The sequence below is a fragment of the Chiloscyllium plagiosum genome, unplaced genomic scaffold (genome assembly GCF_037043375.1).
Source record: "Chiloscyllium plagiosum isolate Xiang-an unplaced genomic scaffold, Cpla_swu_hap1 HiC_scaffold_25, whole genome shotgun sequence".
Lineage (NCBI taxonomy): Eukaryota > Metazoa > Chordata > Chondrichthyes > Orectolobiformes > Hemiscylliidae > Chiloscyllium > Chiloscyllium plagiosum.
In genome coordinates this window covers 58,394,569-58,422,154 of record NW_028270163.1, presented here as the reverse complement: position 1 = coordinate 58,422,154, position 27,586 = coordinate 58,394,569, and positions in this window count along the sequence as shown.

Sequence of the window (27,586 nt, the reverse complement as noted above, 5' to 3'; positions counted from 1 at the left end):
TTTAGGCCTGGGGGTGCAGGTACCTAGTTCCTGCAGTGGTGTTGGAGGTGGACAGGGTGGTGAAGAAGGCATTTGGCACGCTTGCTTTCTTCAGTAAGAGTACGGAGTTGGGATGTTATGTTATGACTTTACAAGACATTGGTAAGGTCACATTTAGAGTACAGCATACAATTCTGGTTGCCATGCTATAGGAAGGATGTTATTAAACAGAAAAGGGTGCAAAAAAGATTTACCAGGCTGGAACTGGAAGATTTGAGCTTGAAGGAGAGGCTGGATAGGCTGGGCCTTCTATACCTGGAGCATATGAGGCTGAAAGGTGATCTTATAAAGATTTATAAAATCATGAGGGGCATAGATAACGTGAAGAACCAAGGTCTTTGTCCCGGGGTAAGGGAGTCCAAAACTAGACAGCTAAATCTGAAGTGAGGGGGAAAGATTTAAAAGGGACACGAAGGGCACCGAGGGTGGTGCATATATGGAATAAACCACCAAGGGATGTGGTGGAAACGACATTTAAACGACAATTACGACATTTAAAAGACATTTGGACAGGTGCATGGAAAGGAAAGGTTTAAAGGGATATGGGCCAAATGTAGGCAAATGGGAGTACTTCAGTTTAGGAAACCTGGTCAGCATGGATGAGTTGGGCCGAAGGGCCTGTTTCCGTGCTGTATGACTCTATGACTCTATAACCCTATATGACATCAACACCCTCCCATCAGCCGACTTTCAGTACCCTCCTCCTCAAACCATTATCTTCCTGAAAGCCTCCAAGCATCCATCCCACAGACTCACCTGTTGTTGCTTCAGGCACTTGGCTTAATGAAACCGCACTCACATTGGTCACTAATGAGCTTTTCAGCAACAAATACAGAAGAGAAGTGCCCCCGATTGCAGGAGCAAATCCTTGCAAAATCTTTCATATACACTGCACTATGTGTTGAACAGAGACTAGCTGCCTGTTGGGTGAACGTATTTTGCATGCACATGAGAGAGAAGAAATTGGTTTGGTCTGATCTGAAAACCAATAACTCTGACAGTGCATATGCTCTCACTGAACTAGGAATGGCAACCTTAATTATGAACTCAAGGTTTAAGAATGGGACATGGACCCATTATCTTCTAGCCCAGCAGTGAGAGTCCTACTCACAGTAGCATAGCTGACAGTTCTGAATATTTTGTAATCTGTAAATTTCTCCAGCCTTTGAGGTCTCTGCACCCCTACAAATCTTGTTTCTAGTGCATCCCAATTTAAAATTGTTTTGCCAATCGGGCCAAACTTGCAGTTGAATTGGCCTTAAGTTTTGTAAATTCCCTCCCAAAACATCTCCTCCCATAAGATACTCCTTAAAACCTTCTGTTCTGACCAAGCTTTTCTCTCCTTTAACACCTGATACACTTTCCCCTCATTTTGTGTATCTAGTATTCTGAGGTTGTTTGTACAATTTCCTCTTAGCCTTCCCACAATCTAGCTGCACCAGTCTGTCCAAGTAGCTGAAGACCTTTGTCCTTTCTAACATTTCAGAAAATCTTCTCTGCACCCTCTTGAATGCTAGAACAGACAAACTAATAAAATTATCTCAGCAATTTCACTATTCTGTTCAATATTTCACTACTACGGTTGTTCAATATAGTGACAATTCGGTGTCACAAATATTTGTAAAGCACCTCAGACCTTTTCATTCTTTTAAATGCAGTTTATCAATGTAAGTTGTTGTTGGGGTTAATTGCCGAGAAAATAGATTGAAAAGTTAAGGAGAAGGGGGAAACGAGGCAATGAAGTCAATTTTCTGTAAGGCTAACAGCGAAGCTTGAAGGGTTACTGCCCTTCAGCCTAACAGTGACAAATTATTTACCCAGAGCAAGTATAAACTTGTCAAGAATATAAAATAAAATGTGATACAACAGACCAATAACTCTGCAACCTAAATAAAACTGCATTTTACTGCAGAAAAATTCCATTAGTGCTTTACATTATTTCAATTTTCTTTTGAAGAAGAATAGAGGAAAATGAAAAGATATCATCATGGATTAAGGGCTGCAAAATATCTAAAAGCAATCCATTTGCAAACATTTCTAATGAAACAAAGGAGAATAATCTTTTAAATGTACTGACTGGGTCTTGGATATATATTTTCTATGAGATTTTCATTTAGTTTAAGTCTCACCTCAGAATTTACACGACTTTCCTATTCCTATTCCTACTCTAAGCATGCCCTCACTTTATTCTCTCCCAGACCTTCCAGTTCCACAGCAAAAAAAAGTTGCTGCCTCCCGCCAGCCCTGTGATAAGTTGCTACCCCTCACACACTGAAGGCTCCTTTTTTCACAGAAGCACATTTGAAAAGCAAAATTCCCACAAGTACTTGTAAACACACCGCAACTATATACCTGTGCTTTTTATACTCAGCTGCAGTAATGCGTTTGCTCGAGTTGGGAGGAAAAGGAAGAGTAAAGGTCCCTACACAGGTCTGAGAATGAATTTCAGGCTGAAGTATCACCTTGTTTAAAAAAGATTTATGTCCCCTTATTGTGTGATTCAGACGAGATATGTAGAGTTGGTCAGAGTCATTCACTCCACCTTAGTTTGGAACCTACAATTCTCTCTCAATGCGAAGCATACTAGAGACTTGCTTTGCCATTGGAAGCTAGTCTGCTTATTGTGCCTGAGCCAGTACTCTGATGGAGCTACCAATTAAACTCAACATTTTAGCTCTTTCCAAGCTGCTCTGGGTACAATTTCTCAAATGTATTTAACCAATTCCCCTTTGAACATTACTGTTGAATCTGCTGACAACAACTTTTCAGGCAATAATTCCAACCATAACAGCTCACTGCGCAGTACAATACGACTGGTTCCTTTGTCAATCCCCTTAAATCTGTGTCCTCCTGATTATCAACACTTATACACTTTCCCCTCATTTTGTGTATCTAGTATTCTGAGGTTGTTTGTACAATTTCCTCTTAGCCTTCCCACAATCTAGCTGCACCAGTCTGTCCAAGTAGCTGAAGACCTTTGTCCTTTCTAACATTTCAGAAAATCTTCTCTGCACCCTCTTGAATGCCAGAACAGACAAACTAATAAAATTATCTCAGCAATTTCACTATTCTGTTCAATATTTCACTACTACAGTTGTTCAATATAGTGACAATTCTCAGTCCAGTCTCTCCACATAAATAGAGTTCAGAAGAGTTAGGAGTGATTTGATTGATGTTTATCAGATAGCAAATGACATTGACAAGGTGGACATGGAAAGGATGTATTCTACTGGAAAGCAGCTAGAACTATGGGACATTGTTTAAAATGTGGGTTCTCCCTTCTCGGACTGAGATTAGGAGAATTTGCAACTTTGGGAACCTTCTGCCTCAGAAGTCAGTGGAGGTAGGGTCATTGAATATTTAGAACATAGAACTTAGAACAGGACAGCACAGAACAGGCCCTTCAGCCCACGATGTTGTGCCGACCACTGATCCTCATGTATGCACCCTCAAATTTCTGTGACCATATGCATGTCCAGGAGTCTCTTAAATGTCCCCAATGACCTTGCTTCCACAACTGCTGCTGGCAACACATTCCATGCTCTCACAACTCTCTGTGTAAAGAACCCGCCTCTGACATCCCCTCTATACTTTCCTCCAACCAGCTTAAAACTATGACCCCTCGTGTTAGTCATTTCTGCCCTGGGAAATAGTCTCTGGCTATCGACTCTATCTATACCTCTCATTATCTTGTACACCTCAATTAGGTCCCCTCTCCTCCTCCTTTTCTCCAATGAAAAAAGTCCGAGCTCAGTCCTCCAGTCCAGGCAGCATCCTGGTAAACCCTCTCCAAAGCATCCACATCTTTCCTATAATAGGGCAACCAGAACTGGACGCAGTATTCCAAGTGCGTTCTAACCAAAGTTTTATACAGCTGCAACAAGATCTCACGGCTCTTAAACTCAATCCCCCTGTTAATGAAAGCAAAAACACCATATGCTTTCTTAACAACCCTGTCCACTTGGGTGGCCATTTTAAGGGATCTATGTACCTGCACACCAAGATCCCTCTGTTCCTCCACACTGCCAAGAATCCTATCCTTAATCCTGTACTCAGCTTTTATGGAAGAATTTTTTTTTTGCCTTTTGGATTATAAACAGGAAAATGGAAATTTGAGTACTATATAGCTAATCGTACTAAGAGAATTCTTGCAACTTGAACTCAAATGGAATTGTGTACATTTTAGCCACACAGGATTATGTTACTTATTGGAGAAGTAAGGTGCATTGATTAATTGACTGATTGATTGATTTATTGTCACGTGAACCAAGATACAGTGAAAAGCTTTGTTTACAAGCAGTACAAGCAGATCATAGTAAGCAAAGATGTACAGATCAAAGAGATTTAAACAGAGGCATACAGGTTACATTGCACAGGGCATGTGCGAGGCGAGATCAGCGTTAGCAAGATTAATTGAGGTTAGAGAGCCCATTCATCAGTCTAAGAAGCTGTTCCTGAACTGTTGGTGCTTCTGTTCAAGCTTCTGTATCTTCTGCCTGATGGAAGACATTGTAGGAGATCATTACTGGGGTATGATAGGATTTTGATGATGTTGCAAACCTTTCTGCAGCAGCGAGTCGTGTAAATGGAGTCCATGGATGAAAAGTTGGCTTCCGTGATGGTCTGGGCTGTGCACACCACGTTCTGCTGTTTCTTATGGTCCTGGGCAGAGCAGTTGCCAGGCACCCGGACAGTATGTTCTCTGTGATGCGTCTGTAGAAGTTGGTGAGGGTCTTTATGGACATACCAAATTTCCTGAGGCGCCTGAGGACGAAGAGGGATTGTTGTGCCTTCTTGACCGTCACACCTAAGTGAGATGTTCAGGACAAGTTGTCAGTTATCATCACTCTGAGGAACTTGACGCTCTCCACCCTCACAACCTCAGCTCTGTTGATGTAAAAGGGGGTGTGTTCTCCTCCTTCCTAACTGAAGGTACTTTATGAGACAGGGTGGCACAACAGGAGACTCTGATTTAAGGAAAAACTGCACGATGACAGCCTTCAGATTGGCCCAGCTGCAGTTTGTTACAGACCTGGGAATATAGTGCACCTGGACCTTGAAAACCTTTCAAACAAGAATTATCTATCACCATCTCTTCTCTCTCTCTGAGTGAAAACTGTACTCAAAAGAAAGTATTCTAATGTAAGAAAAGAGCAGGGGCTACCTAACCAGCTTTTGAATCAAAGATCAACCATCACTCTGTAGACAACATCATGTCACCATCACTAAAATGATCAAAAGGATTGTGAGAAACAACTTGAACCAGAGAATATGTATTTTCCTGTCGACATAATATTTGTGTTGCCTTGTCAAATAATGGGCCTCAATATCAGTGCACCTTTCTCAATTGAGCCATGTCAGGTGGATAGGGATAGTTTTTTGTTAGCTGGGGAATCAAAGATCATTGGAGTAAATAGAAATGTGGAGCTCAGAACACAAACAGATCAATCATGATCTTGTTGAATGGTAGAGAACGTTTGAAGACTCAAGCAACCTACCCAAGCTCCTAATCCATATATTAGTATGTATTAAGTCTTTCCTCCAAATGTTATTGCAGCTGCAAAGAACCTGTTGATATTAGTCTTAAATTTCTGTTTTACTCATTTGAACACCAATTGCCTTATTCAACATCATAACTTCACTCTGAAGTTATTTGTTGCGTTTTGCTTTTCCATACCATTCCTTACCATATACACCACTGCAAGGTCACAGCTCAGGCAACCAGTTTCTTCAGGCTTACCTCATACCTCAGATCTGTGAGGTATTGCTAGAAATCTTGCAGAGTTTGTCTCTGAACTCCCTGTCCCCAGAGCTTGAATCTCTCCTGTTTTTGGTAAGGAGAACGGGGACAGTACGCAAGATGTAGTCCATCAGAACACTACAAGATCTCAGTATGATCTCCTTGAAATTGTACTCTGCATTTTTTTGCCAAATGCAACCCCACATTCTAAACACTGCTGTTGATTGCTACGCTACATGAAACACTAAACTTTACAAGAACCAAAGATCTTTCTTCACTTCATCTTTGACTATTGCAACTTGAGAAGCAGATATTGACAGGGCACTGGGAGCACTGGGACCAGCAGTGGGGGCATCAGCTATCGCCCTTTGAATTTTGGGTTAGGTACAATAACCTCTCTTCCTGACTACAAAGTTGAGCAAATATATTTAAATTCCCACTTTTTTGATTTTGCTCCCTTTAAGAATTGCCGCATGTCTGTCAGGTCTTCCGGATTGTTCTGTTACTGACCACCTCAGGGCAAACCAGTTGGGGCCACAAACTGGTGACTGATATGGACATCTAAAAGACCTAATGCCTTTTTCAGGATTGGTTACATGGGCGAGTGACTCTTTGGCAATATGGTATGCATTGGATTACAGCTTGCAACAACTGCATGACTTATGTCCACTCTATTAGAAAAGCAACTCCCAATAAATGGGAATCGCATGGGAAAATCTGGCCTTTTGGCTGAACCTAGCCACCTTCATGCTCTCGTCATTCCTTGTAGCAAAAATGAAGTGCCTTTCAGTTATTTTTAGCATTCTAATTCAGAATTCAGATCTGAATTGTGGGCGGCACGGTGGCACAGTGGTTAGCACTGCTGCCTCACAGCGTCAGAGACCCGGGTTCAATTCCCGCCTCAGGCGACTGACTGTGTGGAGTTTGCACATTCTCCCCGTGTCTGCGTGGGTTTCCTCCGGGTGCTCCGGTTTCCTCCCACAGTCACAAAGATGTGCAGGGTCAGGTGAATTGGCCATGCTAAATTGCCTGTAGTGTTAGGTAAGGGGTAAATGTAGGGGTATGGGTGGGTTTCGCTTCGGCGGGTCAGTGTGGACTTGTTGGGCCGAAGGGCCTGTTTCCACACTGTAATCTAATCTAATCTCTATCAGTTTTACAGTGAAACACTGAACCACATCTCCCCTCTGCCAGTCATACAGTGGGTGGGTTTGTTAAATTAACAGACTGCATCAACAGCCAAAGATGCATCTGAACAGTGTGTTGTAGGGGACTTTCCCAACTTACCACATCCACAACATCTTAATTATTAATTTAAGACAATCTCAGCAAGCGAGTTGTGTTTTATCTTTCAAAGATTAAATAGTGAGGGGATGGTCCAAGGGAGATTAATTATAGAGTCAGTAAGTCTCAGGTGCTCGAGCCAAGCCACAGCAGTTCAACCTCTGAACAACAACGCTAGAATTGGACATCTTCACAAATTAAAAAACAAACTTCCTTTTTTTTCTGTGAAAGTGAGACAAAGACACAAAATGTATTTAAAATGATTAAGAGTGCCCATCGTCGACTGGACCCATGCCAAAATAACAGAATTACAAACCAACACACTTAGTATTCATCTCAGAATACCTGCATTCAGTCATTTGCCCAGAGCAACCAAAACTTATTGTCACAATGAATATGATAATCTGACACTTGCCTTGCCAGGCAATTATACAAATCCCCGCTGTATTCCGACTGAACTGGCAAAATACAATATTAAGTAAGGATTAAGTGAACATTTGGCAGTGAGCTATAAAGATCTGATCAATACAAACACAAAGAGAATCAGCAACCATTCTCTGTAATTCATGTATTAACAAGCAGATTTTTGTTGAAATAGTGCACTGATCTTGCTTTTAAACAATGACACTGATTGTGATGAAAACCCTTCAGACAATGTTAGAAAATAAACACCCAAAAGCAGTTTTGATCATTCTTTCTTCCTGCACCACTACAAGCTCTCCTCCCCCGAACAGTCACTAACAACACTTATTATGGCACTGCGGCTTGCTGGAGCATAGTTCCAACAATGCCGCCAGCTCTCCAGAACCAAAGACATGCAGGTTAGGTGAATTGGCCATATGGAAATTGCCCATAGAGTCCAAGGATGTGTAGGTAAGGTGCATTAGTCACAGGTAAACATAGAGTAATGGGGAATGGGTTTGGGTGGGATTCTTTGGAGGGTTGGTGTGGACTTGTTGGGCTGAAGGGCCTGTTTCCTTGTAGGGATTCTCTGATTCTAAGAGCCTTGCCCTGTAATTATCTGCTCATTCACACTGTAAAGCATTTTCCCAGGGAATGTATTCACACAGTCCTTACTCTATTAACCCATACTTATTCACATTAAGTCGCATCTGATACTTGCCTATCCATTCTCTAAATCAAATATCGAAACCTTTTGAATCTTAATCTCTGTTTAAACACCTTGTTTAAGTGTTGTCCTCATATACCTAAGTACAAGTCGTCTATATTTAGAGAGTGATATAAACCAATCACTGAGCCCACAGTTGTCCATTTCCAAGCTGAACGCCCACTTATTTCAACCTCTGTTTCCTGCTTACTGATGAAATTTCTATCCAAGTGCTCTTCTTATCTTCACATATTAAAAACCTGAACTTTTTCAAAAGCCTTTTGTGAGCTACTGCAAATAAGTCAGCCATTCTTAATATAAAAACATTAAATTGAATTTGATCAGATCTGGCTGACTGGACATGATTAACCCGTGCCTCATATTTTTTTTAAAATCTGTAGTACAGAAGCTCACTTTGATGTTTAAATAGTCACATTTAGCATTTCCTGGAAACAACCCACCTCTCCTCCACACTCCCAACCTTGGAGCATTTTTCCCTGGTTTCGTTTCGCAGCTTGTGGATGCCTGAAGTTGTAAAATGTACACCCATCACTGCTGATGCCAAGTTTCCATTTTAACATGGGGGAGAAGATCCCCTTCATTAGTTTTATCTGGTAGTGCAGTGTCTAGGAAGTTATCAAGCGCACAATATATTTTTCAGTGTGAGGGGAATCTAAAACCTGCTGAGGAGTCAGGAATATTCTGAAAGGTGAGGTTAAATTGGAGTCAGAGACCTGCACAGTACGGAAACAGACCCTTTGGTCCAACTCACCCACAGATATCCTAAATTAATCTCATCGCATTTGCCAGCATTTGGCCCATATCTTTCCAAACCTTTCCTATTCATGTACCTATTCAATCCACCTAGCCTACACTTCCCTGGACACAATGGTCAATTTATCATGGCCAATCCACCTCACCTGGAGAAAGTGAGGACTGCAGATGCTGGAGATCAGAGTCGAGAGTGCAGTGCTAGAAAAGCACAGCAGGTCAGGCAGCATCCGAGGGGCAGGAAAATCGATGTTTCAGGCAAGAGTCCTTCATCAGGAATCCACCTAATCTTTGGATTGTGGGAGGAAACCGGAGCACCCGGAGGAAACCCACGCAGACACAGGAGAATGTATAAAGTCCACACAGACAGTCGCCTGAGGCTGGAATTGAATCCGAGTCCCTGGCGTTGTAAGGCTGCAAGTTAACCGCTGATCCAAAGTGTCCCTTCTGCCATGCGTTTACGTTATGATTTAATTGGAACGGCAGATATGGCTTTTTAAAAACAAAATAGTTTCTGATGGCATTAAGAATGGCCTGCACCTTCTCAATTTATTTACAGGCACAACTGCTTTCAAATGGAAATGGATGCCTGTGCTATCAATAATGTGGAAGATTTTGATATGACAATTGTGAATGCTTGGCTATGGTTCACGAGCAATTGGTTTCATTGAGCTAATGCCATGGAGAATAAAGTTGAATGGACACAGTGATAGTATGTGGTAGGGTGGGAAACTTTGAGGAGCATCTGGAAATATCAGGTAGCATGGGTGGGCAGGGCAGGCGACCGCTTAAGGGGGGGTTGTTTAGAAGAACCTTTAATCTATCTTTTCACCTCCATCTTCCATACAATTAGCCTTAATTGAATTCATCTGCATCTTTAATGATTTCATTTCTCTTAAAGAATTTGTTCATGATGTGAGTATTGCTGGTAAGGGCAACATTTATTAGGATCTCTGATAACTCTTCAGATGTTGGTTGTGAGCTCCTTTCCTGAACAAAACTTATCGACATGCAAGGCTATTTAGGGTTTGCTTACAGTCAACCATATTACTGTGATCTGGAGTAAAATGTAGAGCAAACAAGCAATTTTCCCTCCTTTAAATTAAAAATAAACAGTTCAGGTTTTTACAAGAAATGTTTAGTTTCATGATTATCGTAAGTCATTTTATTCCAGATTTATTAAACTGAATTTAAATTCCCCAGCTGCCACAGCGGGATTTGAAAACATGCTTTCAAATTATTGGTCTAGACTTCAGAATAATTGCTGTTACTGTACTCCTTATCAATTAATTAATTTGTTGATTAAGGTTATATTTTTATAGGAATATGTTTTCACACATGTATCTTGTATTTGAAGAAAGGTTTCCCACTGTTGAATACATCTCTGACAAGTTCATTTTGCTGAGTGTTACTATCCTGATGGGGACCAATGGGATTTTAAAAAATCAAATTTCCTAAATATTCCAACAGAAGAAAGCGATGGAGAAGATTTTCTTTCATCACACTTTTACCTCAAATCTACATAGATTAAAGATTGAATAAGTTATATTTGTCAAAATGAATAATTACACAAGGTGATAAAGAAAGCATTTGGCAGACTTGCCTTTATTGGTCAGTGCATATAGGAGTTGGGAAGTCATGTTGCAGCTATACGGGACATTGATGAGGCCAGCTTTACAATACAGTATGCAATTCTGGTCTCCCTGATATGGGAAGGATGTTGTGAAGGTTGAAAGGGTTTAGAAAAGATTTACAAGGATGTTGTTGGGATTGGAGGGTCTGAGTTATAGAGAGAGGCTGAATAGACTGAGACTATTTTCCCCGGAGTGTCAGCGGCTGAGCGGTGACCTTACAGAGGTTTATAAAATCATGAGGGGCATGGATAGGGTGAATAGTCAAGTAGGAGAGTCCATAACTGGAGGGAATAGGTTTAAGGTGAGAGGGGAAAGATTTAAAATGTACCTGAGGGATAACGTTTTCACACAGAGGGTGGTGTGTGTTCGGAACGAGCCCCCAGAGGAAGTGGTGGAGGTGGGTACAATTACAGCATTTAAAAGGCATCTGGATGGGTATATGAATAGGAAGGGTTTGGAGGGACAAATGCTGGCAAATGGACTAGATCGGTTTAGGATATCTGTTGGCATGGACCGAAATATCTGTTTCCATGTTGTACATCCTGATGGTTTTATGGTTCAATATCCAATACAACAAAGAGAAATGTCATGGAATTCTCAGGTTGTCCCTTCAGAATATCATCAACGTCAGCCACAGATACCCACGAAACAATCTTCTTCACACATAGGGCATCAGTTCCTTTATTCACGCAGGAGTAATCTCTGAAGATCTCACCCTGAATGTCCATCCACCAAAAGATATACCTTTCCTGATCCTTCACAGCTGTTATAACCATGGGTCAGAACCCTAAAGTCATGTGGACATTTTTAACTTGTAATTCTCAAAAGGCTTTTTTTTAAAAAAAGAAACAAAAACAGAAGTTACTGGAAAAGCTCAGCAGGTCTGGCAGCATCTCTGGAGAGAAATCTAGATTTAACATTTTGGGTCCAGTGATCCTTCCTCAGAACTGCTGATGTGAAGTGTCAGAGGAATCACAGGTATACATGGACAGGGTCTGGACCACGGTAGAAAAGACTGTGTCAAGGTAGGAAGAGATGAGGTAGCAGCAGGCAGAAACAACGGGTCTGGCCCAGCAGTCCTGTTTGTGGATCTTTAGGCGGTAGAAGCGAGCTGTGCAGGGCTGTGGGACTATTGGCTTGGAGGCAGTGAGCAGTTAACACAATGGCCTGATGTACCATGGTGCGGTCATGGTCCAGGGAGATGGGAGAAGGTATCTGAGAACTGGAGCTCAGCCTCTGCAACATAGAGGTCAGTAATCCAGACTACAATAGCACCAGCTTTATCGGCAGGCTTAATAACAAAGTCAGAGTTGGATCTAAGCACATGGGGTGCAGTCAGTTTGGCAGGAAATATGTTGAATAAGGTGAGGGGAGGGGTGCAGAAAAATTGAGGCGACAGTGCTCAGTGAACAGATCGAGTGCAGTTGAAAGGCCAGAGAGAGGGGTCCAGGTGGAGGGAGCATGTTGGAGCTGTGTGAAGGGAACTATGGGATGGGGAGAGGACTCTTGTCCAAAGAAATTGGGATGGAGGCAAAGACGACAGAAGATCTATCTATGTACCACTACCTGGTATGGCAACTGTACCATTCAAGATCGGAGATGGTTACAGAGAGTGGTGAACTCGGCCCGGACAATCACAAAGGCCAACCTCTCATCTATAGAATCCATCTACCAGGCCCGCTGTCAAGGAAAGGCCGCCAGCATTCTCAAAGATCCATCCCACCCTGACAATGTTTTTCTACAACCTCTACCATCGGGGAGAAGGTACAGAAACCTGAACACACACACCAGCCGGTTTCAGAACAGTTTCTACCCTACTGTTGTTAGAATACTGAACGGACTCTCAAACTTTTAACATTGACCTGTACCTGTGCTTTTGTTTGCCACTGTTTACCTATTATTTACTTATCTATGTTACTGAACTCTGTGATCTGCCTGTATTGCTCGCAAGACAAAGCTTTTCACTGTGCCTCAGTACATGTGACAATAAATTCAAATCAATTCAATTCAATTCAGAAGAGTTCGGCATCATGTTGTGCCTGAAATTCATTAAGGTGGGGTCACAGAGGGTTAGGCTCAGTCCTTTGTGGAGTACAGAGTGTTCAACATTGGACAGTAGAAGGTTAGGAGGGATGATGAATGCCCAACAGGAGGTGTGGTTGGGGGAGGCGATGGAGTTAGAGGGAAGGGAGGGGAGGAAGGTTCCAGAAGGCCTTGAGTATCCCTGAGTTGTTGCATCTTGTGGGCCTTGATGTGTGAAAGGAAAAGAAAAGGTCTCTTGTTAGCACGGTGAATGAGCTGGAGGATGAGGTGGGACTGCAGAGTGGTGCTGCCCTGAGCCAGTGTGGTGCGATGCTGTTGGAGAGAGAGAGAGGGGTCGAGTGTGTGCATCTGATACCACATCACAGAGTGTGGGTCTCAGGATGCGGTGAGAGCACCTGTCTGTGGAACTTTGAACATCACAGAGATACTTGTGATCCTGAATGGAGTCAAAGCATGAGAGCTGAAACTTGAAATGGAATCCACCTGGGGTGAGTCTGAGCCAGAGGCACTCACTGAGGAATGTTATGTGGCTGTGGAAACAGGTTTTAGAGAATACCTGGTCAAACACCAGGAGTGACAGTCAAATTAATGTCAGTGGACAAGAAAAAAAAGACTCTTACAGCATCGGCAGTTCTTTTGTTTATTTTTAAAGAGAGCTGATACAGCCCAGAGTGGCTATGTATATAAATAAGTGGCTGTTTAGAGAAAGATAGAGCCACAGAAAGTCACACCTAAAGATGGGAAGGGAACTTCAAACAAGAGCCTTTTAAAAGGAGGAAGAGCATGTCAAACAGACTGGGACTGTGTTCCTTACTGAAGTTAAACATCACACACCAGGTTATAGTCCAATAGGTTTAACTGGAAGCACTAGCTTTCGGAGCGCTGCTCTTTCATCAGGTGACTGAAGGTGCGACGCTCCGAAAGCTAGTGCTTCCAGTTAAATTTGTTGGACTATAACCTGGTGTTGTGTGATTTTTAACTTTGTCCACCCCAGTCCAACACGAGCATCTCCATATCATTCTTTACTGAAGATCCAGAGACTTATCTTATATAACATATACAGAATATTATTTTAAAACATTTATCAATTTGGATTCACCTTTTTGCTCTAATCTCTTTATATGTGTGTATAATTAATAAACTCAGTCTTTGATAACTAATAAGAGCCTTGTTAAATTAGCTCCTTTAAGAATATAAGCTCACTTGTGCCTGGGAGAAAGCTATCCTGCAATGGGAAGGAATTGGCTTTTTAAATTAACCTCAGTGTGACCAACTGAGGGAGTGGGTGATGAGAGAAAGGGAACCAGTTCATTCATCCTCACCTGGAAACATAATGATTAGGGTATCATGTCTGAAACCATTACAGACTAGGGAATCTTGCCTGAGAATGTGGCATAACACAGCACTCTTCCAGGAATCAACACTTTTTGATCTCCTCGAGCTGTGCAACAAGTTCCGCATTAGCTGCTTTATATTCATAGCTTCACATCCCTGTCCTGTTCTCATTCTATAGTCAAACTGAACTTTTCAGGAGGCCTGCTTGTTCTGCCTACTGGCAAAAATGTGACTTCTAAACCTACCTTATGTTTATTTTTTCCTCCCAATCAGTTTTTGTTTCCCTATTAAACAAAGCCAAGGGCTGATTTCTCAGAAATCTGGTGTATAGCCAGGAAATCTAATTCATCAGAAATCCTTTCAGAAATCTTGATTTGATTTCTGCTTCAATAAGGGGTTGTCTCAAAGACAGGTTTTCAACACACAGTCATTGCACACACCAGTGTAACTGGTAGAAAGTGAGGGCTGCAGATGCTGGAGATCAGAGTCGAGAGTGTGGTGCTGGAAAAGCACAGCAGGTCAGGCAGCATCTGAGGAGCAGGAAAAAAGCGAGGTTTCGGGCATAAGCCTATCATCAGGTCTCATACCTGATTATTTATATTTATTTTTTATTTAAATTATTTTATTGATTTTTTAAACATGTAATTTTAAAATGTTATTTATTTTTAATTTAATTTTAATAATTAATATTTAATTATTTTAATGATTTATAATTATTTATCTATCTCAATTAAAGACTTTTTAAATCATAACTGTTGTGTAAAGTCCAACTTTTGCATAATATCGCTCCCAAAATGAAAACCACCATAACTGTATGAATGATTTCTTTCCCAACACTATAATGTTTTAACTAACTTACCACATAGGGAATTCAAGTAATATTCTTTCCCAGTATGTCAGGTTTCACTGTTAAGCATTCTATCTAGGAAACTTTATAAAGCATAACTCATAATAACCAACCAAGTGTGACAATTAGGTCAAAAATCCAGTTTGTGTGAGTACTTAGAATCACAACTCCCTTGGAAATAAGACATTATTCTCCTATGTTATTTCAATCGTCAGAGAAGATCTCATCATTTTATCTGGTTTTTACAGCTTTTTTAAGTCCTCAGTTAAGTGATAACACCATGATTTTGTGTACAGTAATGTTGGCTTTAAAATCTGCATCCGATTACAAGTGGTCTAGACCCTTGACGATTCCAAATGTTCCGCAATTTGTTTGATCTGGTTAACTTTGTCAAAAACGGCAGTATTGTTTGCTGGTAAGCCATCTGGCTTCAGGGCACTAACAGCTGTAAGCCAAAAGCCAAGGAGAAATCCCTGTCATATCGCTTCTGATCTGATGGATGCAGAAATTTCCTTTCTCTTCTTTAGAGTCACACATTATGTTGTCATCAGAATGTTCCATTTTTAAAATGGGTCCTGAACTATTCTATTCAAAATTAAATTCTCAATTTCCATTTTCTTTCACATCTGCATTTTTAAAATATTATCCAAGTCACGTCAAAAATAATTTGGATAAGGCAAATGTTCAAATTGCCACTTCACCCCATTCCATTTAAGGTCAGGATCAGTTTTAACTTAAAATTCTTCTCCATGACTTAACCATTCTTCCCAGGAGATTTAGATTTAACTTTACCTCCTTTTGTGAAAATAGTTTATTTCTCTGTGGAGTATAATTCTCTTCAGCTACTTTAAGAATTTGTTAATTCAATGTCCACCGAAGAAAGTCCAATACTCTTTTTTTTTGTCAGTTTATGAATTGCGTAAAATTCTTTTTGCTTTACATCATTACACTACATTAACATCAAAGGGACCTGGCTGTCCTTGTTCATGAACAATGTGAAGTAAGTTAGCAAGTAATTCAGAAGGTAAATGGTATGTTAGCCTTTATTACAAGAGAAATGACTAAAATAATAACAATATCTCACTACAATTATATACAGTCTTGGTGAGACCATTGCAGTGATTTTAAATGAGGTCATCCAGGTTGACCTTAGAGCTTATGAGTTCCCTGATTGGGGCTGTTAATCTTGTCCAAACAGGGAGGCTTGGCTGGCAGATAAAAAAACAGGAGTGTCAAATATTTCAAATTAATTGTTAATCCAATTTTTGCATCTGTTCTTAGCACATCATTGCAGTTACTATGAACTCCAGTAACGTTGTATTTCATCAACCTAATGAATGAAAAGTGATAAAATCTGTAAGGGGAAGAAATACCATACAAACACATAAATGGGACTGTGGGTGGCACAGTGGTTAGCACTGCTGCCTCACAGCGCCAGAGACCTGGGTTCAATTCCCGCCTCAGGCGACTGACTGTGTGGAGTTTGCACATTCTCCCCGTGTCTGTGTGGGTTTCCTCCGGGTGCTCCGGTTTCCTCCCACAGCCCAAAAATGTGCAGGTTAGGTGAATTGGCCATGCTAAATTGCTAGTGTTAGGTAAGGGGTAAATGTAGGGGTCTGGGTGGGTTGCTCTTCAGCGGGTCGGTGTGAACTTGTTAGGCCAAAGGGCCTGTTTCCACACTGTAAGTAATCTAAAAAAAAAAGAGACTTGTATCTCCATATTTAAGGAAAACAGTCCTTAGTTTTAAAACCTTATTCCACTGGTCTCTTATAATATGGTGGTGAAAAATCCAGAATTTATCTTGGTTAAAGAATATGACTACTGCAGCTTTCATTGCTTTGCAAATCTAGTGAAAAGGAATTGTGACGTCCATGTCTGTCTCTGAGGGAAATCATTCACTTTCCTATTATTTGTTAGTGAATGATTCACGTTGTTGAACCACATCAAATTTCTGATTACAGAAAGTTTGACATAATTGTGTTTTTTTTATAATAAATTGTTGGATCTGAAAAAAAAGGAGTGTCTCACTGTGTCCGACAACTACACACACACGACACTGGTATCGGGGAAAAACATAAGGGAAAAAAAAATGAAAGAAAAAGAAAAATAAAGAACAGGAGTGTCAGACATCCTGTTCACTTTGACAAGTGGCTCTGTGGGAGCTGATCAGTGTCAAGGACTCCCCAACATGTAAATAAAGGGTGACTTGATAACAGGGTACTGGCCTCTGCAGTTATTTCAGTGGTGACAAGAGAAAAACATGCTCCTGAAGAAATTCGCTCGCAACAGCTGAGCTTGAGTTGGAGTAAGCATTTCTGGAATCATATCCTTATTTGGGAAGCTTTACTGATTCGATCTTGCCATCGAAGACTGGAGCCCAGCATATGGAAAGAATGGAAAGTAAAAAAATATTGCTTTTCATCTGCCCCAATAAGTAATTCTCCTGGCAGCTTGTGGATCCACCCTCATTAGGAGCCTAACTTTCCCCAAGCCACCAGATTGATTGGCTGATTTGATTTATTGTCACGTGTACCAGGTATAGTGAAAAGCTTTGTTTGTGAACATTACAGGCAGATCATAGGGTGAAAAAACCAGGAATGAATGAGGTGTACAGGTTATACTGATAGATAGATTTGTGAGCATCAAGAGGATCAAGGGTTATGGGGAGAATGGGGTTGAGAACTTATCAGCCATGATTGAATGGCCGAGCAGGCTCGATGGGCTGAATGGCCTAATTTCTGCTCCTGTGTCTTATGGTCTTACAAGACATGCATGAGGCAAGAACAACTTAACAAGATCAACACTATTTAAAGTTAGTGATACTAGAATCTTTAAAGAGTTGATGAAATTAGTTAAGGAATTTTACAACCGCAAACTCCGTCTAATTCTGAGACGCTATTGGTTTTACTCAGCAATTCCAAAAACAGGGGAATCTATATCGGGATTTTCGACCAGGATAAGATAACTGGTAGAGGTGTGTGACCTTGGTTTAATCCTTGGTGGGCAGCACGGTGGCACAGTGGTTAGCACTGCTGCCTCACAGCGCCAGAGACCCGGGTTCAATTCCCACCTCTGGCGACTCTCTGTGTGGAGTTTGCACGTTCTCCCCGTGTCTGCGTGGGTTTCCTCCGGGTGCTCCGGTTTCCTCCCACAGTCCAAAAATGTGCAGGTCAGGTGAATTGGCCATGCTAAATTGCCCGTAGTGTTAGGTGAAAGGGTAAATGCAGGGGAATGGGTCTGTGTGGGTTGCGCTTCGGCGGGTCAGTGTGGACTTGTTGGGCTGAAGGGCCTGTTTCCACACTGTAAGTAATCTAATCTAATCTAAATGAGACATTGCAAGACCATTATGTGGGATTAATGATGTAACCATGCAAAAGCGCCTACTAGCTGAAACTCAACTGGACTTCATCAGACACCACAGCTGGCTCTATCACTGGAAAATGCAGCAAGTGGAGCATATCAATGATGGAAGTGGACATCCTCACAGGTCTGACTGAGTTTGGGGAACACCACTTGAATGAAGGCAATTGCAGAGCCTCATTCAGGGCATATCCTGAACAAAGGGACTCCAGGTCAGCTCACAACAAAACCCCAAAACAAAACCAGGCCTCAGCCAAACAGTTAACATTTTCTTCAGGATCCGGCCGGCAAGTTGTTGTAGTTGCTGCCGGTTTACAGACTCAGGACAGCAAAAGGTCCCACTAGACCTAAATGGAGTAAGAGTACTCATAGGCTAGTATCTAGGAGAGTGTATGCTCTGGTCAGCCCACCTTCTTCTGATTGGGAACACTGAAATTGCTTAGTAACATTCAAATCAGAATCAATCAAAATAAGCATCTGGTTACCCAGCTCTAATATTGGTGATTCCATTTCAGTGGTCACAGAACCAGTCTTTAACAAAATTTGTTCTTGACTCCAACCATTACATTTGCACAAGTCCTCGGCTAGGCTGAGAACCTATACCAGGGAACTTTTACTGATTAAAGGTACAGTTTGGTTCCGGCCTCTTATGAGAAGCAGCTGGTTCAGTGACACTGATTGTAGTAAAAGGCTTGGGCCCAAGCCTGATGGCGTGAGATTAGTTGAAAACGGTTCACCTGGATGGCTCAAGATTTTTTGATTTAAAAAAAAAGGCTGAATGATGTCCCAATTAAACGCACGGACATTTTTCAGGAAGGTCGAGGGAGCATCAAAGGAGCCAAGGTCACTAGAAGCAATTCCATGATTCTGCAAGGTTCACCCAGTACCATTTGCCTTCCAGCCCTACATTTCTGGAGGCAGAAATCAGAAGCTGGAAAATGAAGGAGTCATCGCACCAGTCTAGTGTGCAGAACGGGCAGCTTTGATGGTAGCAATTGTGAAGACTGATGCATTGGAATTAGATTAGATTACATTACAGTGTGGAAACAGGCCCTTCGGCCCAACAAGTCCACACCGACCCACCGAAGCGCAACCCACCCATACCCCTACATTTACCCCTTACTTAACACTACGGGCAATTTAGCATGGCCAATTCACCTGACCTGCACATCTTTGGACTGTGGGAGGAAACCGGAGCACCCGGAGGAAACCCACACAGACACTGGGAGAACGTGCAAACTCCACACAGTCAGTTGCCTGAGGCGGGAATTGAACCCGGGTCTCTGGCGCTGTGAGGCAGCAGTGCTAACCACTGTGCCACCGTGCCGCCCACTTTGGTTCACCTTTGTAGAATGTTAAGCAAATGATAAACCACTTTTCAAAGCTGGATAAATACCCAATTACTTGCATAGAGACTTATACATAAAGCTGGCAGGTGTGCTGTCCTTCACAAAGATGGACGTGAGTCATGTGTACCTGCCATTGCAGTCAGATTCCCAGAAGTATGTGACAATTAATACCCACAAGGATTTGAACCAAATGATATTGCCATTTGGTGTACCTGCAGCATGTGCAATTTTGCAGTGGACAATGGGAACATTTTGCACAGTCTACCCCAAGTCGCTATTTATCTGGATGATGTGCACATAACAGGGAAGACCAATAAGGAGCACTTTGAGAAGTTGGACAAAGTCCTTAGACACGTCTCCGAGGTGTGTACACCTTAGAAGGGAAAATGTGTGCTCCAAGTATGCCAAGTGACCTAGTTGGGCTACAGAGTCGACAAGACTGGGTTACACCCACTGGGAGTGCACTCGAAGGTGCCACAGCTCCTCTGTCTGTACCGGAGCTTAGGGCTTTCCTTGGGCTGGTGAATTATTACAGAAAATACATACATAATCTAGCATTCTGGCACCTTCGCATCAACTCTTAAAGGATCAGCCTTGAAAATAGTTGCATAGCCAAGCAAAAGCTTTCAGGGAAGTGAAGAAAGAGCTATCATCCTGTTGGCACACCGGTACTGACAGGCACAACCTCCCTGTTCTGCATCCGGTGGAGCATGAGCAGATAGATGGCCCAATGGAGAGGAACTTGTTGATCTGGGAGCATAGGGAAATGAAGGTGAGGCCTTTACTGAGGACTGATCATTCATCCTCAGTGAGGGGGAGGTCTGGGGGGGGATGGTAAAAATACTGCAGGGCTGGGAGCTGGGACCTGGTGTAGGACTTGAGTTGGGAGTGAGGGCGGAGATTGTCTATGGAATGGGTGTGGTCATGGTATCATGGGTGACGTCACCAAAGGAAGTGACACACACACCGTTGGGGTCTGGTTGGGGGGAGGGGGGAGATGTGGTGCATTCGGTGGCATCCGCAGGGGCAGAAGTGACGTTGTGTGGGATGCTCGGGATGTTTTCGGCAGCAGCTGCATGTTTGCCGGTGGTGTCCCAGTGAGTGACGTTGGTGGAGGCAGAAGTGGCAAAGATGATGGCAACTACAGGGGCGAAAGTGATGTGACAGGTAGACTTTGCGGTAGTTTTGGGCGGCAATGATCCTGGCGGAGATCGTGGAGGTGGAGATCATGGCGGGGATTGCGGATGTGGGGATCCCAGCGGAGATCACGGAGGCAGGGGTCCTGGTGGTGATCATTGAGGTGGGGGTCCCAGCAGAGATCACTGAGGTGGTGGTCCTGGCCGATCATGGAGGCGGCATAGTTGGTGGTCTTGGTCTGTCGGGCGGTGGGGGTGGACGTGACGTCACCATTTGCCGAGGTGGTGGTGGATGTAGCGGCCACGTGGCTAATTGCATCTGAGCAGTTCCGGAGGCTGGGATAAGGCTCTGGAATGATCAAAGAATCCCAAGTTTGAAGGTAAGCACATGAAAGTTCGGTGTAATTACTTCCCCTGATGTCCAATAAGCTGGAGAAAAGGTGTTTGTTGAGTGTGTTGATTCTTCTCAGGTTGAAGAACAATAGAGGTCCTTTATAGGTCTGGGACAGTGAGGTTCTGAGCTGGGGTAGGGCAGACTGCACGGAGAGTAGGTGGCAGTGCATGGCTGCGAGCGTGGAGCGGAGGATCCAGAGGGAGGACTGTTTCCGGGGTCTTTGGATTTGCTGTAGATAGTAGTGGTCCTGCTCAGGTCCAAATTGTGATGAGCTGAATGTAGACTGGAGTCTATGCACGATCAGTTGGTTCCGTAGACAGGTGCTGAGGAAGGAGATGTGGCTGTAGTAGTTAGTTTGGTTTCGGATGTGGTTGAAGAGCTTCAGCACTGAGGAGACAACCTGGACGGTGCAGTGGCTCACTGAGATACTTGTGGAGGGAAGAGGAGAACGTCTTCAAGGTGAGCATCATTGGAAGAGGCTTCGCAGTAAGTTTATAATCAACAGGGAGAAAGTGAGGACTGCAAATGCTGGAGATCAGAGTCAAAACGTGTTGTGCTGGAAAAGCACAGAAGGTCAGGCAGCATCTGAGGAGCAGGAGTACCGACATTTCGAGCATAAGCCCTTCATCAAAAATGAGGCCCATTCCTGACGAAGGACTTGCCCGAAATGTCGACTGTGCTGCTCCTCAGATGCTGCCTGACCCGCAGTGATTTTCCAGCACCACATTGTTTGACTCTGATCTCCAGCATCTGCAGTCCTCGCTTTCTCCCAATGGGGGGGAATGCCCACGTAGCATATCCATCCAGGACTTTGGTTCATGAAGACCATAAATACACCCAGATAGATAAGGAAGGTTTGGTGGTCATATTTGGAGTCAGAAAGTTCCATCAATACCTTTACAGACATAAATTTGTAGTAACAGACCACAAACTCCTGCTGGGTTTACTTAAAGAGGGCAAGGCAGGGCCATCCACAAATTCAGGTCAAATTCAGTGGTGGGCTCCAATACTAAGTGCATTTAATTACAAGTTAGAACACTGTCCAGGAGGCCAAGCAGAAATGGGGATGGATTGAGTTGCCTCCTGCTGGTACAGTCATTGGAAATGTCCACTATGGTTTTAAATTTTCTGGACACACTTCCAATCACAGCTGACGATAGTGTAGGGTTACAGGAATGGGGTGGGTCTTGGTAGAATGCTCTTCAGAGGGTCAGCATGGACTCAATAGGCTGAATGGCCTGCTTCTACACTATAGGAATTCTCTGAACAATGGAATTGAGGGAATGAAATCTGGTGTCCTTACCTGGTTAGGCCTACGTGTCACCTCAATCCACAGCACTGTGGTTGACTCTTTACTGCCCTTTGATTAATTAGGGATGGACAATAAATACTGTCTCATCAGACTTGGCCATGTCTCATAAACAAATAAAGACAATCTAATCTGAACATACAACTCCCTTACAGGGATTGGTAGATTAGTTTCTGGAAGGATGTGCCCCAGCTAAGGGGTCTGGAACCTGAAACAACAGACACGGAATAACAGACCGACCATTTGGGACTGAGGTGATGAGAAATTTCTTCAGAGTGTAGTGAATCTTTAGAATTCTCGGACTCACAGAGATGTAGTGGGTCAGTTGTTGAGTGTGTACAAGACTAACACCCAATATATATCTACATAGAAAAAATATGAAAGGATTCGAGGATAGTGCATCAAAATGGTTTTAAAGTGGAAGCTCTGTGATGACCTCATGAATAGTGAACAGGTTAACAAGGTTGAATGGCCTATCCCTTCTCCTATTTCTTTCTCATTGTTTTCCTTTATCTTTAATTCAAATTGTTTGAACTCATCTTTGAGTGCCATTAATGTTTTCTTTTCAGTTGGTTGCTCCAAGATCCTTTTAAAATTAATGCAGTGAATTTCTGACTCTTTAGCGATATCAATTGTTGAAACATTAATTCTCATAGTTAAAAATCACACAACACCAGGTTAACTTTGTACACCCCAGTGCAATACCGGCATCTCCAAATCATTAATTCTCATAGTAACTTTAAAGAAAGCCATTGATTATTTCAAGTATCTCAACATTTCCTGTACAACTTCCAAATCAACAGCTCAAATGTTCTTTCTTCCAAAATCACTGGATCAGCAATACCTTATTCCCATACCTTACTTACAGCCTCTGTAGGTAAATTACAAACACTGCCCATCATTAGAGAACGATTAGTTAAACTACATTTTATGTTATCTCTGTACAAAGGAACAGGTCTTTCTCAGGATAGTTAAAATTACCCAATACTGTTGTGCTACTAGTTTGAATATCTAAGAACTTCGAGGAGAAAGTGAGGACTGCAGATGCTGGAGATCAGAGCTGAAAATGTGTTGCTGGAAAAGCGCAACAGGTCAGGCAGCATCCAAGGAGCAGGAGAATCGACGTTTCGGGCATGAGCCCTTCTTCAGGAATGAGGAAAGTGTGTCCAGCAGGCTGCCTGACCTATCTAAGAACTTGTCAAGTTCTACCCCTCCATCTCATCTTTGATGTTTAATGGCTTGTAATGCACACCAACACACTCTACAATTTCCTTTACATCTTGTGGTTATGCATGTACTTTTCCTATTTTAAGAATCGTTCAGGCCATCCCTACATTTTGGTTCTGTGATACAATGATTATCCTATTCCACCTATCCACTTCCCTTTTCTTACCAAATCATGATAATTCTCAGTGTCATACATATAGACAAATGGACACATGGAAAATAGGAGCAGGAGAATGTCATTCTGCCCTTTAAGCCTGCTCCACCAGTTAATATGATCATCCAGCTCACTACCCTATTCCTGTTTTCAGCTCTCTGTATATCGACTCATTAAGCTATATGACAAAGTCTGTTTAAAAGATTTTGAAAAATTACTCTAACTTCACAAGTAAAATGCAAGCATGGAACAGATGTACAAAAAACAAGAAAATATGATTACAACTGACAGAATTAGAATAACACACTTGGCAGCATCAAGCTTATTGCAATATTGTGTAGCAGGGAGACTTCACATTCATAATGTATCTGAATGGAAAGCAGACAACATGTTGAATTATTATATGCTGAATCGGAGTTAGGTTTCTACAACTGATCTGAACACCCATGAAAAAAACAAATATCAAGCAGGGCCATTAGCATCAGTGACTCCTACAGGATGTCCAATGAGTTCAATAAATTTAGATCCTGAACATTGTCTTCCACGTCCACCTCCCAGGCCTTATCATCACATGGGCTGCTTTCAGCGCAGCTAACCCATTTTCACCAACTAATGGTCCTCACTATCAGGTTTTCTCCTTTGCTGGCACACCATTATCCATCCTTTTGTTTGCCTATCTTTCTCTCTCTCTGGGCTCCGTTTCCATCTATCCTCTCACTTCTTTAACCTGTCCCCATTCCCTGTCTTCTGCATACATATCACCTTTTCCCAGCTGCTACTAGCTCTGACGAAGAGTTACTGGACCCAAAGCACTGACTCTGCTTTCCCTCCACAGATGCTGCAAAACTTAACAAGTTTTGTTTTTGTTTAGGATGTCTATCAGACTGTGACTCTTTTCAAAGATGAATTGCCTGCTAGCATCTTCAGGCTGACTTACAAAAAAATCTTTTGGGCAAGGCATGATTGGCTGACTAATGCAAAGGGAGCCATACAACAAGAACAAAAAGGAAGAGAAACATCAAACTGTTTGAAATCAAAATGAATTCAGGCTAGCTTTCACAGTTCCATTTGTCTTATTTACAGACATTGTCAATGCTGTTGCCTCTCTGTAGATCCCCAAATGTCTATTTCATTATCCTGACAATTTGTCTCTTTCTTCAACCTTCACCCTATGGTAAATGGAGCAGCCTCCTGGATTCATAGCGGAGAATTCAAATCACTTAGATTCAAACGTAGAGCAGCTACAAATCAAAAGGCTGTTTCTAATTCTTTTTTGTTCATTTGTGGGAAGTGGGTGACGCTGGCTGGGCCAGCGTTTATTGCCTATCTCTAGTTGCCCTTGACAAGGTGGTGGTCAGCTGCCTTCTTGAACCATCACAGTCCACCTGCTGTGAGTTGACCCATAATGCCCTTAGGGAAGGAATACTTGGATTTTGAACCCAGCAACTTTGTAGAAACAGTGTTATATTTCTAAGTAGGATGGTGAGTGACTTGGAAAGGGAACTCGCCCCTCCACTTGGCTGTGGTGGGCTTCCCATGTACCTGCTACACTTGAACTTCTAAATCAAAGTGTCCAGACTATGGAAGGTGCTGTCTAAGGATCTTTCGTGAATTTCTGCAGTGCAACGTTTAGACAGTACACACTGCTGCAACTGAGCTTTGGTAGTGGAGGCTTGTGGATGTGATGCCAATCAAGAAGGCTGCTTTGTCCCAGATGGTGTCAAGTTTCTTGAGTTCTTCAGCTTGTTGGAGCTGAACCTACCCAGGCACTCAGGAACATTCCAGACACTCCTGTCAAATGCCTTGTGGATGGTACGCAGGCTTTGGGAAGTCAGGAGATGAGTTACTCGCAGCAGTATTTCTAGCCTCTGACCTGTCCTGTAGCCACTGTGTTTATGTGGCAGGTACACATGAGTTTCTGATCAATGGTAAACAAGGATGTGATTTCATTTTGATTTGATTTGATTTGTTATTGTCACGTGTATTGAGATTAAGTAAAAAGCATTGTTTTTGCATGCTAACCACACAAATCATACCTTACTTAACTACATCAGGGTAATTAGAACAGAATATAAAATATAGTGTTACAGCTACAGAGAAGGTGCGGAGAAAGATCAACTCTAATATGAGGGATCCGTTCATAAGTCTGGCAAAAGTGGCGAAGAAGCTGTTCTTGAATGTGTTGATTCATCTTTTCAAATTCTTGTATCTTCTGCCCAATCAAAGAAGGTAGGGTACAGTATAACCGAGTGGGTGGGGTCTTTGATTATATGGCCTGTTTTCCCAAGGCAGCCAGAAGTGCAGTCGGAGTCAGTGGAAGGAAGGTGGGTTTTTGTGATAGACTGGGATGCGTTCACAACTCTATAATTTCTTGTGGTCTTGGGCTTGAGCAGTTGCCATACCAAGCTGTGATGCTTTCTATGTTGCAGCTATAAAATTTGGGAAGAATCATTGTGAACATGGGGAATTTCCTGAGCCTTCTGTGGAAGTAGAGTCATTGATGTGCTTTCTTGACAGTAGTGTCGACATGAGTTGGACATGTTTGAAAGTTTCAAATTCCAAGGGGTAAATATTGCCAGCAATCTGTCCTGGTCCATCAAGGATTCTGGCAGTGAGGTATTCAGTGGTGGTAACACCAGTGAATGTCAAAGAGCGTGGGCGGCACGGTGGCACAGTGGTTAGCACTGCTGCCTCACAGCGCCAGAGACCCGGGTTCAATTCCCGCCTCAGGTAACTGTCTGGGTGGAGTTTGCTTATTCTCCCCGTGTCTGTGTGGGTTTCCTCCGGGTGCTCCGGTTTCCTCCCACAGTCCAAAAATGTGCAGGTCAGGTGTTAGGTGAAGGGGTGAAATGTAGAGGGGTGGGTTGCGCTTCTGCGGGTCGATGTGGACTTGTTGGGACGAAGGCCCTGTTTCCACTCTGTAATGTAATCTAAACAAAAGTAGTGATTAGATTGTTTCTTACTGGTGATCAGCAAAGCCTAACATTTGTGTGGCACGAATGTTAATTGCCACTGTCACCCTAATCCTGGATATTGTCCAGATCTTGTTGCATTTGATGCAAATAATGTGCATGATGTGCACTGGTTATCAATCTGATGTCCATAGAGTGTTTGATGGTTGTTGGAACGTTCACCGTTGTGATGTACACAAAATTCTGAAAGAACAAGCTATTTTATATCTAAACATCAGGATGTACCAACACTAAACAGTTTAAACATTTTTCACAAACAAATACACAAATTGCTGAAAATGCTCAGCAGGTTTGTTGGCATCTGTGGAGAGAAATCAGAGTTAACGTTTCGGGTCCAGTGACTTTTCCTCAGAACTGATGGTAGCAACGAAAACGTTGTTTTTATGCGAAAGATAGGGTCAGGGGAAGGGGTAAGGAGGCGGACCTCAAAGAGACAGATTGGTTGGTCAGACAAAGGAGTGGTGGCACAGTGGTTAGCACTGCTGCCTCACAGCGCCAGAGACCCGGGTTCAATTCCCACCTCAGGTGACTCTTTGTGTGGAGTTTGCACATTCTCCCCGTGTCTGCGTGGGTTTCCTCTGGGTGCTCCAGTTTCCTCCCACAGTCCAAAAATGTGCAGGTCAGGTGAATTGGTCATGCTAGATTGCCCATAGTGTTAGGTGAAGGGGTGAAATGTAGAGGGGTGGGTTGCGCTTCTGTGGGTCAGTGTGGACTTGTTGGGCCAAAGGGCCTGTTTCCACACTAAGTAATCTAACAACAATCAGCCTAGGAGAATGAGCAGACACCATTTGTGACTAACAATGATTTGTGTTTAATACCAGATCATGTGATAACAAAGCCTGGTGTGTGGGAGTTGGGGTAGGGACATGGGAGAAGGTGCATTGAGC